The sequence below is a fragment of the Trachypithecus francoisi genome, unplaced genomic scaffold, assembly GCF_009764315.1.
Source record: "Trachypithecus francoisi isolate TF-2019V2 unplaced genomic scaffold, Tfra_2.0 Lachesis_group8, whole genome shotgun sequence".
Taxonomy (NCBI): domain Eukaryota; kingdom Metazoa; phylum Chordata; class Mammalia; order Primates; family Cercopithecidae; genus Trachypithecus; species Trachypithecus francoisi.
The window spans coordinates 115,491,709-115,513,783 of record NW_022681473.1 but is presented as its reverse complement, the minus strand read 5'-3'; the positions used below and the strand labels follow the sequence as shown (position 1 = coordinate 115,513,783).

General features: G+C 38.3%; 1 long non-coding RNA gene across 1 annotated transcript in view; it reads right to left on the bottom strand.

Moving 5' to 3' along the window:
* Positions 1-5,378, bottom strand: part of LOC117080937 — a 153,508-nt gene extending 148,130 nt beyond the window's left edge. Inside the window, exon 1 of the long non-coding RNA XR_004436013.1 lies at positions 5,274-5,378. This is a non-coding gene — a long non-coding RNA (uncharacterized LOC117080937). The remainder of the gene's footprint in view (positions 1-5,273) is intronic.
* Positions 5,379-22,075: the final 16,697 nt, after the last annotated feature.

The following is a 22,075-nucleotide window of genomic DNA, read 5'->3' as shown; positions in this document are numbered from 1 at the left end:
AATCATGATTTGGTTTATTTTTAAGATGTATTAATCTGGCCCAATGCTTGCTTTTTAAAAAGAATATTTTATTTAGAAAACAAAATAATTATATATATAAACATAAATATATATATACATATTTTTTCTTATTTTTGCTGGGGAGATGGTTTGCAGAATTCCTTACTATACTATTCTGGAAGTCCTGCCTCTTTGCTAATACAATATTTTATATATAAAACTTGCAATAATTGGGCAACTGGGTTACTGTATAACTCTGATCAATATCTTGTAATCAACTGATTCACCTCAAGAAGTCAGAAAAAATAAACACAAAATAATCCCCTAAGAAGCCACAGAAGGAAGAAAATAATAAAGCTAGGAGCAGAAGATAATAAGACATAAAATAAATAGAAACAGAAAAATAAAGGCCATAAATTGTTTATTTAAAAAAAAATAACATTGACAAGCTTCTGGAAAAAAATGTTCAAGTAAATATAGAACAGTCACAACATCAGAAATAAAAAGGACATTCCGTACAAGTTGTAGTCAGAGTATTTTAAGGTGTTATAAAAGTGTTTAGAATATCTTAAGACTGAGAAAGAGATCTAGAAATTCCTAGAAAAAAAGATAATTTATCAAACGTGACTCAATAAGGAACAGAAAAATCTCAATAGTTCTATAAACATTACAGAAATTTTATCTCTACTGAAACTTTCACTGCAAATAAACTTCCAGACCCAAATAGCTTTATCAATAAAATGCAGGCAACAGTTAAATAAGAAAAATACTAACTTTATATAAACGTAAAATAACTCAAAGAAAAGAAATACACTTTATAAAATGTAAAATATCTCAAAGAACAGAAAAAGACAGAATGCTCTCTAATAGGATTTCATTATCCTTATATCAAAACTCCATAAGGGCAGTTTAAAAAATTGTGGGTTAACTCACTCACGTGTACAGATGTAAAAATTCCCATGAAATAAATACCAACCCAAATTCTGCTTGCACGCATGCAGGCCTACACTCACTCTCCTTCCCTCCCTTCCTTCCCTTTCTTTCTGTGTGTATAGCTACACACACATATACATATGCAATCACAGAATATATATGTCCGTAAATTATAGCAAAGTTTAATTTATTCTGGGAAAACAAGCTTATCATATGTTCAGTTTATTATGTGAATAAATAGTCAATAAACTTTTTTTTTCTTTTTTTTTTTTTTTTTGAGACAAAGTCTCACTCTGTCCAGGCTGGAGTGCAGTGGTGCGATCTCAGCTCACGGCAGCCTCTGCCTCCCAGGTTCAAGCGATTCTCCTGCCTCAGCCTCCTGAGTAGCTGGGAGTACAGGCGCCCACCACACCAGCTAATTTTTGTATTTTTAGTAGAGATGGGGTTTCACCATGTTGGTCAGGCTGGTCTCAAACTCCTGTCCTCATGATTCACCCTCCTCGGCCTCCCAAAGTGCTGGGATTACAGTTGTGAGCCACTGCGCCTGGTCAACAAACTTTTTTTTTAAGAGCCATATAGTAAAAGTCGGTGGCTTTGAGGGCCACATGGTCTCTGCTGCATCTACTCACCTCTGCCGTAGTAACATGAAAGTGCCACAGACAATCAATAGATGAATGGCTATGTCTGTGTTCCAATAAATATTTTATAAAACAAGCACCAGGCCAGATTTAGCCTATGCACTACAGCTTGCCAGTTCCAATAATACATTAGAAAAATAAACCAAGTTATGATTATCTTAATAGATGCAGATAAAATATTTGATTAAGTTTAAGTTAAAAACTATTAGCAAAGAGGCAGAACTTCCAGAATAGCAGAGTAAGAAACTCAGCAAACAATCTCCCCAGCAAAAAACAACCCCAAAAAACCCCAAACTTAAAATTATTAAAAAATAAAACAGAAACAATCATTCTAAACATTTCTGGAATTGTCTTAAGATCAGCAAGCAGGAAATAAAGAACTTTCAATTAAGAAAATCTACTAAATCTCAGTAAGACAGTGATAGCCAGTGTTACTGAGCCATGACACATTTCCCCACTCCCTACTCAGCTCTGTGTTGTGGAAGCTCTATCCTGAGTCCCTACTTCAGGAAAGTGTGGCCAAGAACACGGAGGCTCCCTGTTTCCCCAGCTCCCAGTCTGAAGATATGGTTCCACCTCAGATGGAAGAGGCTTCCAGTGTTTGTCCCGCTCCAGCCCCATGTCGATGAAGCTCTATTCTGAGTGGACATTTAGAGAGGACCAATTTCCTTTCTCCCACACAGATCCTACTCAGAGAAGATGCTTTAAGATACGTGCTGCAGGCCAGGAATATGGGGGTTTGAATCACCATAAACCCAGCTAATTCGTAGGGGAAATTCCATGCCAGGAGGATCAAGATGAAAAGACAGGCACTGTTGCCATCCCCATCCAATGCCCACTCACAGAGTATAGGTGTCACTCTGGGGAAAACAAATACTTATCCCAGCTGTGACGCAGTGTTGCTGAGGGTCTGCCCACCAGGGAGGGAGCCCAGAAGGATGAAGAACTCAGCTCAGGACCGACAGTATTTGGAACAGAGTATGGAGGATTCCAAGCCAAAGAGCATTGTAGCAACAATGGAGAACTTGTGGAGGGCATTTAAGAAGAGGCTGGTATCATTTAAACAAAATGGCAAAGCATCCAGGAGTTTAATAAGGAGGACCATGGAAAAAGATAATCAAGAAGAGCCCTTGGGATTTTAGTCAACTCTGAGATTCAGGAAGACTGAATTCACTCAGAAGCAATCAGAGAAGGAGATGGGGCAGACTTACATGGAGTGGATGCTTAACTGGCATAAGAAGCCTAAACACAGCTTCTGACCAAACACTCACTGGACCTTAAGCTACTCTGACTCGGAGGAGATTCCTAGGAAGCCAGGCATAAGATAACACTGACTCTTGACAGTAGGGAAGACTATGTGACTGTGTTACGTTCTGCCACTTCAGAAGTGAGTAGAGAAAGAACTTACAACTATGAGTTGCTGGTCGAACATGTGGCAAAAAATGTAAACACCCTGAACTGTGAAAGCAATCTCCAAGTCTCCCACATATTCAATGATAAAGGGTAGAAATATAACATGCTAAGGAAGCTTAAACACAACCTTTGAACAATAATTGAACCAGAGGCAACCACTTGGTATCCAGAGTAAGATAAAACAAAGGAGGGAAATCTGACTATAGGAACCAGAGAGTGCACACTGCAGGAGTAGGGGAAACAGAATTAAAAGAAGTAACTAACCAAATCACTAAACAAACTAAAAAATGGCCAAACCAAAACAACGGTAATATACCAGAAGGAGAGGTGTGAGAATCAGCATACGTATTTGCCACGATGTATTATTTAAAATATCCAGTTTTCACCAAAACCTGAGACATGCAAAGAAACAGAAAAGTATAATGCATACAGAGGGAAAACTGGTAGGCAAAGAAAATACCTTTAAAGGGATACAAATGATAAACACTGGGAGATAAAGACTTTAAATTGGTTATTATAAATATGTTCAAAGAACTAAAGAAATCAGTTGAGCACCGTGGCTCAGGCCTGTAATCCCAGCACTTTGGGAGACTGAGGCAGGAGAATTGCTTGAGGCCAGGAATTTGAGACCAGCCTGGGCAACATAATGAGATCCTGCCTCTATAAAGCATGCAAAAGTGAGCTGAGTATGGTGGCACATGCCTGTAGTCCTAGCTGCTCAGGAAGCTGAGGTGGGAGGATTACCTGAGCCCAGGAGTTCAAGGCTGCAGTGAGCTGCGATTGTGCCATTGCACTCCAGCCTGGGTAACAGCAACACCCTGTCTCAAAGAAAAAAGAAGAACTAAAAGACTCTGTACATACAGAATTAAAGAAATATGCCAACAATGAATCATCAAATGTAAAATATCACTACAGATGAAATTATTAAAAAGAACCAAATAGAAATTCTGCAGTTCAAAAAGGCTATATTCAAAATGAAACAACTCACTAGGGAGGTGAATAGATTTGAGCTGACAGAAAAAATCATCAGTAAATTCAAAAATAGAGCAGTAGATATTATACAATTTAAAAACAAAAATAAAAATAACAAAAACATTAACAGAGCCTTGAAAAAGAAATCAAGTTATTAAATAACTGGAGAGATATTTTATGATCATTGATAGGAAGACTCACAATGATACGCTACTGGATTTTCCCAAATTGATCTATAGATTTAATACAATTCAAATAAAAACTCCAGTGTTATTTTGTTATATTGACAAAGTGCTTTTATAGTTTATATGGAGAGGCAAAATCACAGAAAAGTCAACACAATGGTAACAAAAAGGACAAATTTGGAAGACTACTTCTACTTGACTTCAAGACTTACTATAAAGTTATAGTATTCAAGAAAGTGTGATACTGGTAAAAAAAAATAGATTATAGATCAGTGGAACAGAATAGAGAATTCAAAAGTATACTCACACAAATATAGTCAACTGATCTTTGACAAAGAAACAAAACTAATTAATAGAAAAATAATAGTCTTCTCAACAAATTATTTGGAACAACTGGACATTCACATGCTAAATAAATAAATAAATAAATCTAGACACAAACCTTATAACCTTCACAAAAAATAACTCAAAATGGATTATAGATATATGAGTTAAATGCAAAACCATGTAATTCTTAGAAAAGAGCATAGGCGAGATCAAGATGACCTAGGGGATAGCAATGATATTTTAGACATAATCCATGAAAGAAATAATTAATAAATTGGATTTTATAAGACCTACAGTTCTTCTCTGTAAAGGACACTGCCAAGTGAGTAAGAAGGCAAGTCACAGACTGGGAGAAAACATTTGCAAAAGACATATCTCATAGAAATAATTGTTATCTAAAATATACATTATCTAAAATATTTGTTATCTAAAATATAAATGTGTTATCTGAAATATATTTAAGAGGTTATATCTATATAAATCCTTAAAACTCTACAATAAGGAAATAAACAACCTAATTGAAAAAATGGGCAAGAGACCTCAACAAACACTTTGCCAAAGAAGATATATTTATGGAAAATGAGCATATAAAAAGATGTTTAACATGTCATTTTAAAAATTTCAAATTAAAACAATGAGATATCATTAAACATAATGATTCTTCTGCCATTCTGCTAACGGTAGAATGCCTCAAATGCAAAACACTGACAACAAAGGCTGACGAAAATGTGGAGCAACAGGAATTCTCATTCATTGCTAGTGGGAATGCAAAATGGTACAGGAACAAAACCAAACATGCTCTTACCATAAGACCCAGTAGTCATGATCCCTGGCATCTGTACAAATTGTCTGGACAGACGAGGTTGGGGGGGAAGAGAGAACAAAGGCGACTAAGATGGCGCATTTCCGGATTCTTCATCACCTACTTTCCAGCGCCCGGGAAAAACACCGACCCACTGCGCAAGCGCAACATGACGTCTGACCGAGGAAACCGAAACTTACCCGGCCACGCCTACAAAGACGCCCACGACACGCCCTAGTCCCACCCACTGCCCTCCCGCTTCTGAGCCCAGAACATAAAAGCCGCTCCGGGCAGACTTGCCGCCCGAACTTCCTCGGCCCCTCCTCATATGCAAACCTAGGAACCTCAACGCCGGAGCTCCTTGGTCTCCACCGCAGGAGGCCAGTGAACCTTGCCCTTTCCCCTTCACATTGCCTGGCTAATAAAACTTTTGTACTTCGCCTACTTGCCTCATCTCTGGTATCTGATCCGGTGGTCGCATAGAACAAATCACAAATGAGTTGAAAACTTATGACCACACAGAAACTTGCACTGAGATGTCCATAGCAGTTTTATTCATAATTGTCAAAACTTGGAAGCAACCAAGGTGGCCTTGAGTAGGTGAATGGATAAACTTTGGTACATTCAGACTGTGGATTATTACCTGGTGCTAAAAATAAATGAGCTGTCAGACGGTGAAAAAATTGGAGAAATGTTAACTTCATATTACTAAGTGAAATAAGCCAATCTGAAAAGACTACATACTGTATGTCTCCAACCGGAGATAGTAAAAATGGCAAAACCATGGAGATAGTAAAAATATCAGTTGTTGCCAGGCATTAGTTGGGAGAAAGGGATGAATGAGTGGAGCCAGAGAATTTTTAGCGCAGTGATATTATTTGGGATAATACTATAATTGTAACCACATGCTACACATTCTTGTCAAATCCCATAAAATGTAAAATAGGAATGAACCCTAATATAAACTATGAACTTTGGGTGATAATAATATGTTGATGTAGGTTTATGAATTATAACAAATGTACCACTTTGGTACATGATGGTGATGATTAAAAAGGCTATGTGCGTGGTAGGGGAAAGAGATATATGAAACCATCTGCACTTTCTCTTGAATATTATCATGAACCTCGAACTTATCTAACAAATAAAATCTATATTTAAAAAATAAAGGAGCCCTATTGAAATGTGGGTTAAATATACATGAACATACACATAACAGGAGTTTCAGCAGTAAAAGAAAAAAAGTGACAGAAAACATATCTGAAAAAAACAACAGATAAAACTACCCAGATTTGATTTTTAAAAACTAACTTACACATTCAAAAATCTCAAATAACTTTAATCAGGATAACTGCAAAGAAATTCACATCCACATCCACACATTCTAGTCAAATGATAAAAACCAAAGTTATAGAGAATGTCTTAAATGGTATGAGAAAAAAATGACACATTATGTACAATGAGAACTCCAACAAGATTAATAGCTAATTTCTCACCAGAAATAACTAAGGCCACAAGGCACTGGGTTGATATAGTCAAAATACTGAAAGTAAAAAACTTGTCCACCAAGAATTTTATGTTTAGCAAAATTATCTTTTTAAAGTTATGGTGAGATAAAGACTCCCCTTAGGTAAACTAAAACTAAGAGAACTCATTGGTACTAGACCTGCCTTACAAAAATTATGGAAAACATTCTTCAAACTGAAAGTAAATTGATGCCAGAGAGTAATTCAAATGCACATAATAACACAAATAGTTACAGCAAATACTTATGTAGATAATTACTAAAGACAATATAAATCCTCATTCATTTCTCTTTCTATGGCTGACTGATTTAAAAAACAATATTTTGCATTGCTCTCTATTGTTGGGACTATGATATATAGGAAGGTACTATGTTCAATAATATCAGCATAAAGGAGGTGGGTGGGAACAAAGTTGTACTGGAATAAGTCTACAGGAGGAAATGAAGAGGATCAGAAAGAATAAAAAAAGACTAATGTAATAAATTATATAAATTTTACTTAATCTCTTTTATTTGCTCAGCCTTTTAAAAAGATACATAAGATTGTATATAATAATTATTAAAGAAAGGATTGTGTTTGTAACATTTCTACACCTAATATGTATAAAAATATTAGAACTAATATATATATATATATAAATAGAACAAAGGAGAAAGAATGGAGCTATATAGAAGTAGAATTTGTAGGGCATATCTATAAATATTAAATTGATTATGATAAATTAAGATTAATTCCAAAAATTTGAAATAAATTGTTAAGAAAACGACTCAAAAATAATCTAAAAATCATTAAAGGAATTAAAATGTTACACTAGAAAATATCCAATTAATACAAAATATGGCAATAATGGAGGATCAAAGGAACAAAAAGGCATATAACTTATAAAAAAACAAAATATAAAAGCCAGAGGTAAATCAAACCATATCAACAGCAAAATTAAATATAAATGAATTAAATAATTCAATCAAAATTCTGACATTGTCATATTGGACTAAAAACAAAAATAGAAATAAAGTTGTTAAAATGACCATACTACCCAAAACAGTCTACAAATTCAATGCAATTCCAATCAAAATACCAATGACAGTCATCACAGAAATAGAAAAAATAATCCGAAAATTTGTATGAAACCACAAAACCCCTTGAATAGCCAAAGAAATACAAAGAAAAGGGAACAAAGGTAAAGGCATCACACTACCTAACTTCAAAATATATTACAAAGTTATAGAAAAACAAAAGCACGGTATTAATATAAAAACATACATATATAGACCATTGGAACACAATAGAGAACCCATAAGCACAGCTATGATTTACATCCAATTGATTTTCAACAACGTTGCCAAGAACCTAAATTGAGGAAAGGACACCCTCTTCAAAAAACGGTTCTGGGAAAACTGGATATTTACACGCAGAAAAATGAAACTAGACTCCTATCTCTCACCATATATAAAAATCTATTCATGATGGATTAAAGATTTAAGGTTAAGACCTGAAATTTTAAAACTACTAAAAGAAAACAGGGGAAACACTTTAAGACATTGTTCTACACAAAGATTTTATGGCTAGACTTCAAAAACACAGGCAACAGAAACAAAAAATAGACAAATTCCAATATATTAAAACATTTCAGCATAGTCAAAAAAAAAAAAAAATCAGTAGAGTGAAGACACAACCGATAGGAGGGGATAAAATATTTGTGAACTATCCATCCAACAAAAAACAAATATCCAGAATATGCAAGAAATTCAAACAACTCAATAGAAAAAAAATAATAATTCCACTGAAAAGTGAGCAAATAATCTAAGCAGACATTTTTCAAAAGAAGAGATACAAATGCCTAAAAGATATATTTAAAAATGCTCAACATTTAAGCTTATCATCAGGGAAATGAAAATGCTCCATATTTGATATGCTAATCATTGGGGAAATGAAAATCAAGACCAAAATGAGATAACATTTCTCCTCAATTAGGATGGCTATTATCAATAAGACAAAAAATAACAAATGCTGATGAGAATGTGGAGAACAGGAAGCTCTTACACACTTTTGTTGGGAATGTAAATTAGTACAGCCATTATGGGAAAACAGTTTGCAGATTTCTTTAAAAACTATAAATTGAGCTAACGTTTGATGTAGCAATCCCACTCTTGGGTATTTATTTAAAGAAAAGAAAATTGAGATTTGAAGGAATATCTGCACCCCATGTTTATTGCAGTAATGTTCACAATAGCCAAGGTATAGAATTAACCTAAGAGTCCACCAGTGAACAAATGGATAAAGAAAATGTGGTATATATACACAATGAAATTCTATTCAACCATAAGGAAGAATGAAATCATGTCAATACAGCAACATGGAGGGGACTGGAAGTCATTATGTTACATGAAATAAGACAGGCACAAAAAGAAAAATATTGCATGTTCTTACTCATATGTGGGAGCTAAATAGTTTTTCTAATGGAGGTTGAAAATACAATGATAGTTACCAGAATGTGGGAAGGGTGAGAGGCAGAGTAAAGAAAGGTTAGTGAATGGGCACAAACATGCAATTAGAAGGAATAAGTTCTAATATTGGATAGCACAGTAGGGTGAATATAGTTAACAATAATGTGCATTTCACAATAGCTAAAAGAGATTTGAAATGCTCCTAGCACACACACACAAAAAAATGTAAGGTGATGGATATCCTACATAACCTGCTTTGATAATTATGCATGTATCAAAATATCACATATACCCCACAAACATGCATAATTATTATGTATCACTTGATCAATCAATACATTCCTTAAAAAAATCCAACTGTATACAAGAGACACAATTCAGAATCAAAAATACAAACAAACGAAAAGCACAATAATGAGAAAAATAAATTGTTAAAAAAAAAATACAGCACCTAGCAGATGGGGGGAGCAAAATAAACTGTAAGCCAAAAACTTTTAGACATAAAGTAGGGCCTTTTATGGTAATAAGAGTTAATTCATTAATAATATTAACATTATTAACATAAATGAATTTATTAACAAAATTTAACAATAATAGTTGGGGACTTTAAAATCTCAATTTCAAGAATGGATAGAGCAATGAGGCATAAGATAAACAATGAAATGGAAAAAAATGAACAACTCTATAAACAAACCAGACTGAATAGAAATCTACACAACTCTCCACATCAAAGCAGCAGAACACGCATTCTTTTTATGCACACAGAGAACATTATTCAGTTTAGACTATACGCTGGACCAAAAATAGAAGCCTCAATAAATTTAAAAGAATTAAATTTATAGTATATTTTCTGATCACAGTGAAATGAAATGGATTAAATTAGAAATCAATAAACAGTGAAATATCTGGGAAATTTACAAATATGTAGAAGGTAAACACCACACTCCTAAATAAGCAATGAGTTAAAGAAAATTTTGCAAATGTAACCAGAAAATACTTTGAGAGGGCGGAGCAAGATGGCCGAATAGGAACAGCTCCAGTCTCCAGCTCCCAGCGCGAGCGACACAGAAGACAGGTGATTTCTGCATTTTCAACTGAGGTACTGGGTTCATCTCACTGGGGAGTGCCAGACAATTGGTGCTGGTCAGCCGCTGCAGCCCGACCAGCAAGAGCTGAAGCAGGGCGAGGCATCGCCTCACCTGGGAAGTGCAAGGGGGAAGGGAATCCCTTTTCCTAGCCAGCGGAACTGAGACACACAACACCTGGAAAATCGGGTAACTCCCACCCCAATACTGCGCTTTAAGCAAACGGGCACACCCACACCTGGCCAGGAGGGTCCCACGCCCATGGAGCCTTCCTCATTGCTAGCACAGCAGTCTGCGATCTAACCGCAAGGCAGCAGTGAGGGTGAGGGAGGGGCTCCCACCATTGCTGAGGCTGAAGTAGGTAAACAAAGCCCTGGGAAGATGGAACTGGGTGGAGCTCACAGCAGCTCAAGGAGGCCTGCGAGTCTCTGTAGACTCCATCTCTGGGGACAGGGCACAGCTAAACAACAACAACAACAACAACAACAACAACATAAAAGCAGCAGAAACCTCTGCAGACACAAGCGACTCTGTCTGACAGCTTTGAAGAGAACGGTGGATCTCCCAACATGGAGGTTGAGATCTGAGAATGGTCAGACTGCCTACTCAAGTGGGTCCCTGACCTCTGAGTAGCCTAACTGGGAGACATCCTCCACTAGGGGCAGACTGACACCCTATACCTCACACAGTGGAGTACACCCCTGAGAGGAAGCTTCCAAAGCAAGAATCAGACAGGTACACTCACTGTTCAGCAGTATTCTATCTTCTGCAGCCTCTGCTGCTGACACCCAGGAAAACAGGGTCTGGAGTGGACCTCAAACAATCTCCAACAGACCTACAGCTGAGGATCCTGACTGTTAGAAGGAAAACTAACAAACAGGAAGGACACCCACACGAAAACCCCATCAGTACGTCACCATCATCAAAGACCAGAGGCAGATAAAACCACAAAGATGGGGAAAAAGCAGGGCAGAAAAGCTGGAAATTCAAAAAATAAGAGCGCATCTCCCCCTGCAAGGGAACGCAGCTCATCGCCAGCAACAAATTAAAGCTGAACGGAGAATGACTTTGACGACAAGAGAGAAGAAGGCTTCAGTCCATCAAATTTCTCAGAGCTAAAGGAGGAATTACGTACCCAGCACAAAGAAACTAAAAATCTTGAAAAAAAAGTGGAAGAATTGATAACCAGAATAATTAATGCAGAGAAGGCCATAAACGAACTGACAGAGATGAAAACCATGACACGAGAAATACGTGACAAATGCACAAGCTTCAGTAACCAACTCGATCAACTGGAAGAAAGAGTATCAGCGACTGAGGATCAAATGAATGAAATGAAGCGAGAAGAGAAATCTAAAGAAAAAAGAAGAAAAAGAAATGAACAAAGCCTGCAAGAAGTATGGGATTATGTAAAAAGACCAAATCTACGTCTGATTGGGGTGCCTGAGAGTGAGGGGGAAAATGGAACCAAGTTGGAAAACACTCTTCAGGATATCATCCAGGAGAACTTCCCCAACCTAGTAGGGCAGGCCAACATTCAAATTCGGGAAATACAGAGAATGCCACAAAGATATTCCTCGAGAAGAACAACTCCAAGACACATAATTGCCAGATTCACCAAAGCTGAAATGAAGGAAAAAATCTTAAGGGCAGCCAGAGAGAAAGGTCGGGTTACCCACAAAGGGAAGTCCATCAGACTAACAGCAGATCTCTCGGCAGAAACTCTACAAGCCAGAAGAGAGTGGGGGCCAATATTCAACATTCTTAAAGAAAAGAATTTTCAACCCAGAATTTCATATCCAGCCAAACTAAGTTTCATCAGTGAAGGAGAAATAAAATCCTTTACAGATAAGCAAATGCTTAGAGATTTTGTCACCACCAGGCCTGCCTTACAAGAGACCCTGAAGGAAGCACTAAACATGGAAAGGAACAACCGGTACCAGCCATTGCAAAAACATGCCAAAATGTAAAGACCATCGAGGCTAGGAAGAAACTGCATCAACTAATGAGCAAAATAACCACTTAATATCATAATGGGAGGATCAAGTTCACACATAACAATATTAACCTTAAATGTAAATGGACTAAATGCTCCAATTAAAAGACACAGACTGGCAAACTGGATAAAGAGTCAAGACCCATCAGTCTGCTGTATTCAGGAGACCCATCTCACATGCAGAGACATACATAGGCTCAAAATAAAGGGATGGAGGAAGATCTACCAAGCAAATGGAGAACAAAAAACAGCAGGGGTTGCAATCCTAGTCTCTGATAAAACAGACTTTAAACCATCAAAGATCAAAAGAGACAAAGAAGGCCATTACATAATGGTAAAGGGATCAATTCAACAGGAAGAGCTAACTATCCTAAATATATATGCACCCAATACAGGAGCACCCCGATTCATAAAGCAAGTCCTTAGAGACTTACAAAGAGACTTAGACTCCCATACAATAATAATGGGAGACTTCAACACCCCACTGTCAACATTAGACAGATCAACGAGACAGAAAGTTAACAAGGATATCCAGGAATTGAACTCATCTCTGCACCAAGCAGACCTAATAGACATCTACAGAACTCTCCACCCCAAATCAACAGAATATACATTCTTCTCGGCACCACATCGCACTTATTCAAAAATTGACCACATAATTGGAAGTAAAGCACTCCTCAGCAAATGTACAAGAACAGAAATTATAACAAACTGTCTCTCAGACCACAGTGCAATCAAACTAGAACTCAGGACTAAGAAACTCAATCAAAACCGCTCAACTATATGGAAACTGAATAACCTGCTCCTGAATGACTACTGGGTACATAACGAAATGAAGGCAGAAATAAAGATGTTCTTTGAAACCAATGTGAACAAAGATACAACATACCAGAATCTCTGGGACACATTTAAAGCAGTGTGTAGAGGGAAATTTATAGCACTAAATGCCCACAAGAGAAAGCTGGAAAGATCTAAAATTGACACTCTAACATCACAATTAAAAGAACTAGAGAGGCAAGAGCAAACACATTCAAAAGCTAGCAGAAGGCAAGAAATAACTAAGATCAGAGCAGAACTGAAGGAGATAGAGACACAAAAAACCCTCCAAAAAAGCAATGAATCCAGGAGTTGGTTTTTTCGAAAAGGTCAACAAAATTGACAGACCGCTAGCTAGACTAACAAAGAAGAAAAGAGAGAAGAATCAAATAGACGCAATAAAAAATGGTAAAGGGGATATCACCACCGACTCCACAGAAATACAAACTACCATCAGAGAATACTATAAACACCTCTACACAAATCAACTAGAAAATCTAGAAGAAATGGATAATTTCCTGGACACTTACACTCTTCCAAGACTAAACCAGGAAGAAGCTGAATCCCTGAATAGACCAACAGCAGGCTCTGAAATTGAGGCAATAATTAATAGCCTACCAACCAAAAAAAGTCCAGGACCAGATGGATTCACAGCTGAATTCTACCAGAGGTACAAGGAGGAGCTGGTACCATTCCTTCTGAAACTATTCCAATCAATAGAAAAAGAGGGAATCCTCCCTAACTCATTTTATGAGGCCAACATCATCCTGATACCAAAGCCTGGCAGAGACACAACAAAAAAAGAGAATTTTAGACCAATATCCCTGATGAACATTGATGCAAAAATCCTCAATAAAATACTGGCAAACCGGATCCAGCAGCACATCAAAAAGCTTATCCACCATGATCAAGTGGGCTTCATCCCTGGGATGCAAGGCTGGTTCAACATATGCAAATCAATAAACGTAATCCAGCATATAAACAGAACCAAAGACAAGAACCACATGATTATCTCAATAGATGCAGAAAAGGCCTTTGACAAAATTTAACAGCCCTTCATGCTAAAAACGCTCAATAAATTCGGTATTGATGGAACATTTCTCAAAATCATAAGAGATATTTATGACAAACCCACAGCCAATATCATACTGAATGGGCAAAAAGTGGAAAAATTCCCTTTGAAAAGCGGCACAAGACAGGGATGCCTTCTCTCACCACAAAATTAATATGATCTTTTAATTTAATATGATCACTACTGCCATTTGACATTGTACTAGTGGTGTTACCAACAATTAAATATGACACTCCCCAAAACTGGTATAAGGATAGATCAGAAAGAACAAACCTCTCATTATTTGTAAATGAAATGAATGTACATATAGAAAATGCACGAGTACCTGCAGATAAAAAAATACAATAAAAAACAAAATAAAATTGCTACAAACAGAATTAGTATGAAGAAATTTATTACATTCCTACATAAGAGTTAGTTTGAAGATGAAATTTTAGTATATTACTAATAAATCTATACAGAAAAAGAAATATGAAAACTTGTAAGAAAAAATTCGCCCAAGCATGGTGGCTTACATCTGTAATCCCAGCACTTTGGGAGGCTGAGGCATGCAAATCACCTGAGGTCAAGAGTTCGAGGCCAGCCCGGCCAACATGGTGAAACCCCATCTCTACTAAAAATACAAAAAAGAACAGGGCATGGTGGCGGGTGCCTGTAATTCCAGCTACTCGGGAGGCTGAGGCAGGAGAATCGCTTGAACCCTGGAGGTGGAGGCTGAAGTGAACTGAGATCGTGCCACTGCACTCCAGCCTGGGTGACAGAGCAAGACTCCGTCTCAAAAAAAAAAAAAAAAAAAAGACAGCATGGTATTGGTGGAAAAGTAGACAAATAAATGAATGGAACAGAAAGCCCAGAAAGTGACCTACTTTCTGATAGTCTTGGTATTTAAGATCAGTAGGAAAGGATACACTTTTAAAAAAATGTTTCTAAAACAACTGGGTAGCCTCATCAAAGGAAGAAAGGAAGGAAAGAAGGGAGGAAGGGAAGAAGAAAGTGAAGCACTATCTCACATCATATATAAAAGAAATTTCCAGGTATATTAAAGCAGTTAATATAAACATTAAAATTATAAAGATCTTAAATGATAATACAGGAGAAAGTCTTCACTATCCTAAGATAGGAAAGAATACCTTCTGCTCATCAAAAGATACCACGAAGAAAGTGAACAAAAAAAATAGACAAAGTAGAAGACTCTCTGTGATGTATACAACTGGCAAAGGGCATGTATACAGAATAGGTGAAAATACAGAAAATACGAAGTGAAATAAAAGCTGCGAATGGGCACTTCACAAAAGCAGAAATCCAAATGATTAATAAGCATTTGGAAAAAGTGTTTAATCTCATTAGTGATCAAAGAGATGCAAATAAACCACAATAAATTACTATTAAACCACAATGAGATACCACCAAATAGCCAAAAACTAAAACATCTTAGGGTTCCATGCAGTCCGTGAGAGAAGCCTGGCTCAAAATAATACATATAATATGATTCAAATCATATGGTTTGCAAAATGCAAGCCAAATACATATATAATTTTCTACATAAAAACATATACACATCATTTTGTAAGGGATACATAAACAGATGGAATAAGATTTTAGAAGAGAAGCAGGAAACAGCTATGACTAAATCCAGGAAAATGAGATTGTATTCACAGAGGAATACAATGAAAGAGAGGTGCAAACAAAAGAAATAAAAATAAGTATTAGTTTTATAGTTAAGTGTTAAACTAGGAATATGCTTTATTTTTCTGCACTGTATTATTGATGCCACCAAAGAAAATACATTAAATACGTAGAGACACAAAGTTTACCTCTTGTTGGGGATAAAGGAGAGCATAGCATGGAGGAGGGTCCAGTGGCTACAATGATATCTACAGTTTATTCTTTTTAAGTTGGTGTCAGTTACACATTTGTTCATTTTAATATTATGTTACATCTTTTGCATATGTCAGGTATATATACTTTTTATGTGGAAATTATTTTATAATTAAAGATCCTAACCCAGAAAATTCAACTGTACAGCATAGTCCCTTGTATTCAAGAGCCACTCAAAAATGTTCAGTTGTTATTGGAAATTGCAAGTTAAAAATGAATTGACTTTCTAAAGCAGGAGTGAGCAAACTACAGCCTGCAGGCCAAATCTGGCCCACTACCTGCTAAGAATGGCTGAGAGCTAAGAATGGGTTTTACATTGAAAATCATTGGGGGGAAAAATCAAAAGAATAATATGTTATGACAATGAAAATTACATGAAGTTCAAACGTCGGTGTCTATAAATGAAGTTTTTTTTGCAACAGAGCCACAGATATATTGTTGTCTGCTTTCTCCACGTCGGCAGAATTGAGTAGCTGCAAGAGAGATAGTATAGTCCATAAAGCCAAAAATATTTACTACCTGGGCCTTTGCAGACAAAGTTGGCCTACTCTGTTCCAAAATACTTTATGGTTGCCCCTTGCATTCAGAAGCCAGAGGGGTGAGTGGCTCCCCATGGGTTCAGCTGCCTCAGGAAGAAGCTCTCCTGAGCTCGGGCAGCTTGAATGGAGATGAGCATCATCACCTACAATGGGGCTGCTTTTGCAAATTACCTACAGCCTCCATCTCTTTGTTCCACCTGCCACCAGGAGCCCTCACAAGGGCTGACGGGGAAGCTGGGAGCCCCATGAGCACAGTCAATTTTGATTTCTGCAGGGGATGCTGCTAGATGGAGATCTGGGCTGAGTTGAGAACTGAGGAAAAGGCAAGGCTTCTAGGTTTGAATTGTAACACTGTGGCTTATCAGTTATGAAATTACAAGAACTTTGTATTATTTTTATGGTTTTTGGTTTCTTTTTCCATGAAGGGACTAAGACCCACTTTAAATAATTTTTATGAGAATTGGGGATACGACATGCAAAATTTCTGCAAATAGTAGGCATTCAATTAAAAGAAGCTATTAGTATTCACAATTACCAATTCAGAAGGTATCAGGGCAAAAGAGAAAAATTCAAACTAGCCTCTGCGGTATTACTAGATTTCAACTCTAAGTCCTTAAAGACCTCAGGTGCCAGGAAATGACACAAGAGTGTAATTAATTAATTCAGGAAGACAGCGCTGGGAAGTCCCCAGACAGCTCTTTTATCATCCTAAGTGATTTACCAGCCCCTTATCTAGATTCTGGTCTGAATTCAGTTTTATAGGGCCCCTCCCAAGGCACTTAGGCACCTCTTACTCAAATATCTCAACTCACTTTACAATTTCAGGTGATCCTCATTGTAACTAGGGCACTAAGGTTAAGAGCCAAGGTCTCAGCAAGTTACCAAGAAAATAAAAGTCTTAGAAAATACATCACTGTGAAGAGAATTCCTCAGATACAGGTTGACCTACTAGGGCCATTCAGGAAGAAGGGCCGTTTCAACCTTAACTGTAAAAGAAGATGAGAGTCCATGGCATTATCTGTTTATTCATATTAAAATACTTGATAATTAGGACAAAACATGGATATTTAAGAGCAAGAATGACTAATTAAGATGACACTAAATTCAGCCTGCTTTCCATTTAACTAGGTATAAAATTAGATTATTAATGTATTGAAACATGACATAGCAAATTATCCCAGTTGCCAATTCTTGGAGTCTTACATTAGCTGGCTTATTTGAAAGGATTAGAAGTAAGTGAGAAAATTATTTCAACATTATGTCAAACAAAGCCGGACATCATGTAGAGAAAAATGAAAGGTCCTTATTTCCGGGGAGGTGATGGTGGATTAGGAGATAAAGTTGTAGACGTGGAAGGGGGGGAAGAGCCCCACCCACACACAAGATGAAGAGCCTCCCAGAGAACTACAGTTGGAGGCTTGGGCCACTGCCAACGGAGTTCTCCTTGCTGGATGTCTAGGAATGGAGTCCACACATAAAGTCTGTGGAGATGCCTCTACATCTGTTCTTCCTGGGAGACGCCTAGAATAAAAACACAGGCTCCCTTTGAACTTCTTACTCTTCGTGGATGAAGGAAGAGCCGATGGCCTTTTCAGATACCTCAAAAGTCTCAGAAATAATAGTGGTGAGAATAAGAGCCACAACACCCACAGTGTCCAGGGGATGTCTCTGTGCTGGGACTTGGGCTAGGTATTTCACAAGCAGTATCTCATCTAATCCACAAAACAACCTTATGGGAGCCTAAAAATGCTCCTGTTTACACATGAGGAAACTGAGGCTTGGTGAGGGGGAATAAATTCCCCAAGGTTCCACACCAAGCAAGTGACAGTCAGTTCTAAACTCTGTCTCCAAAGCCCATGGTGTTTGTCTTTACACTACCCTTGCCCTCAGACCTTCCTCAAGCACCTCCCTGATACACGCTCCCCATCACCCTCATGGCAACGGTTCCATTCCATAAATGCATCTCACTGCAATATAAGAATATCTGCAAGTCCTGGTTTGTTTTAGTTTTGTCTGTTTTTTTGTTTTATTTCTTTTCGTGATCTGCATCCACAACTGTCTGTGACACTGGCTGTTTATTTCTCAGTTCTTGGAGAGCATAGATTGTATTTACAGAACTTTCCTTATATACCATTTAGCACAGTGTCACACATTAAGAGATAAATAAAACATATTTTTCTGGTCGGAAGGATGTGCCTTTGCTCTATTCGATACTCCATTCTACTTCTCAGAGAGAAGGATAGAAAGCCCACCCATTGTCCAAGGGACATGGAGCGCCTGCCCCTCAGATGATGTTACTCTGAGCAAGTCGAAGAATTTGGCGGTGCAACAGAAGAATAGGTGGCTTTCAACTTGTTAGGAAACTGTACCCTAAAGACTCATCCCGTGTACCACAGCAGCCTAGACCTAGGATTGAGTTCCGGCTTGACCACTTACTGCATTCTGAACTTTGATGGCGTTACCTAATCCGCCCAAGCCTCAGCATTCTCATTTGTAAAATACAGGTCCGCTGGTGATTTGACCACTTGTTCTCCAGGCTGGGTCAAGACCAGCTGGTCCACTCTTGCTGACCAGGCTCACTTTGTCTCCTCCTGGCACTGTGGAAGCCCCTTTGGTCCTGGACTACATTCTTCATCATGTCTGAGGTTTAGACTAAACACTTGCAATGGAGACGTGGTGGGGACATCTCTCAGCCAGACTCAGCATCTCCCTGGCAGGCCCCAAGCCTCTGAAATCAGCTACCTCCGCTCTTCCTGAAGAGCAGTCGGAGGCCCACAGAGGCTGACTCACGTCTTCTCTGCCTGAATGTGCCACATTTCCACTTTTGCTACTGACGCCCATGGTGCTTGTGAGACGGCCCTGAGGAGTGGCTCCTCCTTGATGCACTTAAGGAAGAGGCATTTACTTCCTCATCTTTAACTCTCCCATCCACCTGTCTAACTCCACCCTTCCAGGATTTTCCCTGAAGTAGGAATACAAATCCTGAAACCCATGCTTCTCAGATGACTGCCTCTTCTGCCTCACATGGACTGCCTCAAAACTGAAAAGGCTTCCTTTTCTCTCCCTTTTTAATGGAGATAATCTTCCCTATGGCGCGTCCTCCTCGACAAGAGGTGGCTCTTGCCTTAAGGTTCTCAAAGATCCAAAGGGCAGGATGGCTGTAGGAGAACAGGACTTGTGATTGAGAACATGGCGAAAATAAAAATTAGTATCCATTTAACATGTTCACAATATTATTCTCACCATGTACTTTTTCATCTAACAATCATGGTAATCCAATAAGGTAAGCATTATTCTCCTTTCACACAGAAATACCGAGGCCCAGGGAGACCGTCTCTTCTCTAGGTCACATAGCATTTGACCTCTGTTTTGTCTAAGTACAAAAACCTTGCTTTTAGCACTCGGCAATCCCACCTCACACCACTGACGATATCAAACAAAGGCCAAACACTCCCTTATCTTGTCTTTTATTCAGGTGGTTAAACTAGTTGTTAGAAACTTGGACTCAGTGACCTCTGAGGTCTTTCTAAGGCTGAAATTCAATGTTTCTATATTTCTGATTCTCTGTTATGTGAGTTTACAGATTCCTGTGACTCTTCTCCCTTTTCCATCTTCTCTTCAAAGAATGTCTGAAAAGCCCAACAAAAGTGAATTAGGTCCCCTTTAAAACTCTCTGAAGGACCCCGCAATCGCATCAGAGCAGCCGCATAACAGTCCTGAGGGGAGGTTTTCTCCATAATTCACTCGGTGCACCGGAGCTGGATAAGAGATACATAATTTATACAGGCAATTACACATCAATTGGTTATTTAAAGTGCCCTCATTGAGATGTACTGTATTGAGGACACAGAGATAAATCTGGTTCCCCAGGTAACCGGATCTAGCTCACAGAGGGAAGACAAATTTTCTGATTTTGGATTGGCGTAACTTCTCCTGACCCCGCTGGTCTCTGCCTGCAGTGCGGTGCTCTTCCCATGCGTGGGTGGGCAAAGGCAGGAGCAGCCGAGAGAAAGCCGCAGTATCAATGCTACTCTGGCACTTTTCCTGGGTCTCTTTTCTCCTAGGAAAAATAATTATTTTTCTAATTAATTAAACATTCACTCATTCATTCATTCATTAATCTGTCTATTTAAGTAATAAATAGTGATACTAACTACCGAGCTGGATGCTGGGGAGACATAAGGATGAAAATGGTGCTATTCTTCCCTTTGAAGAACTGACGGTTTAGCGAGGAAAGACACAAGCAAACAAATAATTGCGAATATTTTGAAGAGTACAGAAGTGGAGTCAAATAGAGATGCAACTGGGGTGGAGAGAGCCATGTACTCTCTCCAGGACAGCTGGAAGAGGCTTCACATAGGAGACTAGAGGTGAGCAAAGCCCATGGTAATAAACGAAAGACTGCCACACAGATAGTGGAGAGGCAATCTAAAAAGAGGAACAAGGAGGTGCAAACAAGAAAGTTTTACATCTAATTAAGGGTATAATGTGTATCTGGAGGAAATAACTACAGGCATACCTCGGAGATATTGCAGGTTCAGTTCCAGACCACAGCAATAAAGCAAATGTCACAATAAAGCGAGTCACACAAATTGTTTGATTTCCTAGTGCGTTTAATGGTTACATTTACACTATATCATAGCACATTAACTGTGCAACAGAATTATGTCTTAAAATCTATATATATATGTGTGTGTGTATATACGTGTGTGTGTATATATGTATACCTTAATTTAATAATACTTCATTGGCTTAAAATGCTAACAATCATCTGAGCCTTCAGTGAGTAGAAATCTTTTTGCTGGTGGAGGGTGTTGCCTCAATGTTGATGGTTGTTTACTGGTCAGGGTGGTGTTTGCTGAAGGTTAGGGTGGCTGTGGCAATTTCTTAAGATAAGACAATGAAGCTTGCCATATTGACTGATTCTCTCCTTCATGAAATATTTCTCTGTAGCATGTGATGGTGTTTGGTAGCATTTTACCCATAATAGAACTCTTTTAAAATTGGAGTCAATCCTTTCAAACCCTGCCACTGCTTTATCAACTAAGTTTGTATAATATTCTAAATCCTTTGTTGTCATTTCAACAATGTTCACAGATAGCAGCTTCATCAGGAATAGATTCTATCTCAAGAAATCACTCTCTTTGATCATCCATAAGAAGCAAGTCCTCGGCCGGGCGCGGTGGCTCGAGCCTGTAATCCCAGCACTTTGGGAGGCCGAGACGGGCGGATCACGAGATCAGGAGATCGAGACCATCCTGGCTAATACGGTGAAACCCCGTCTCTACTAAAAAAATACAAAAAACTAGTCGGGCGCTGTGGCGGGCGCCTGTAGTCCCAGCTACTCGGGAGGCTGAGGCAGGAGAATGGCGGGAACCCGGAGGCGGAGCTTGCAGTGAGCTGAGATCCGGCCACTGCACTTCAGCCTGGGCGACAGAGCGAGACT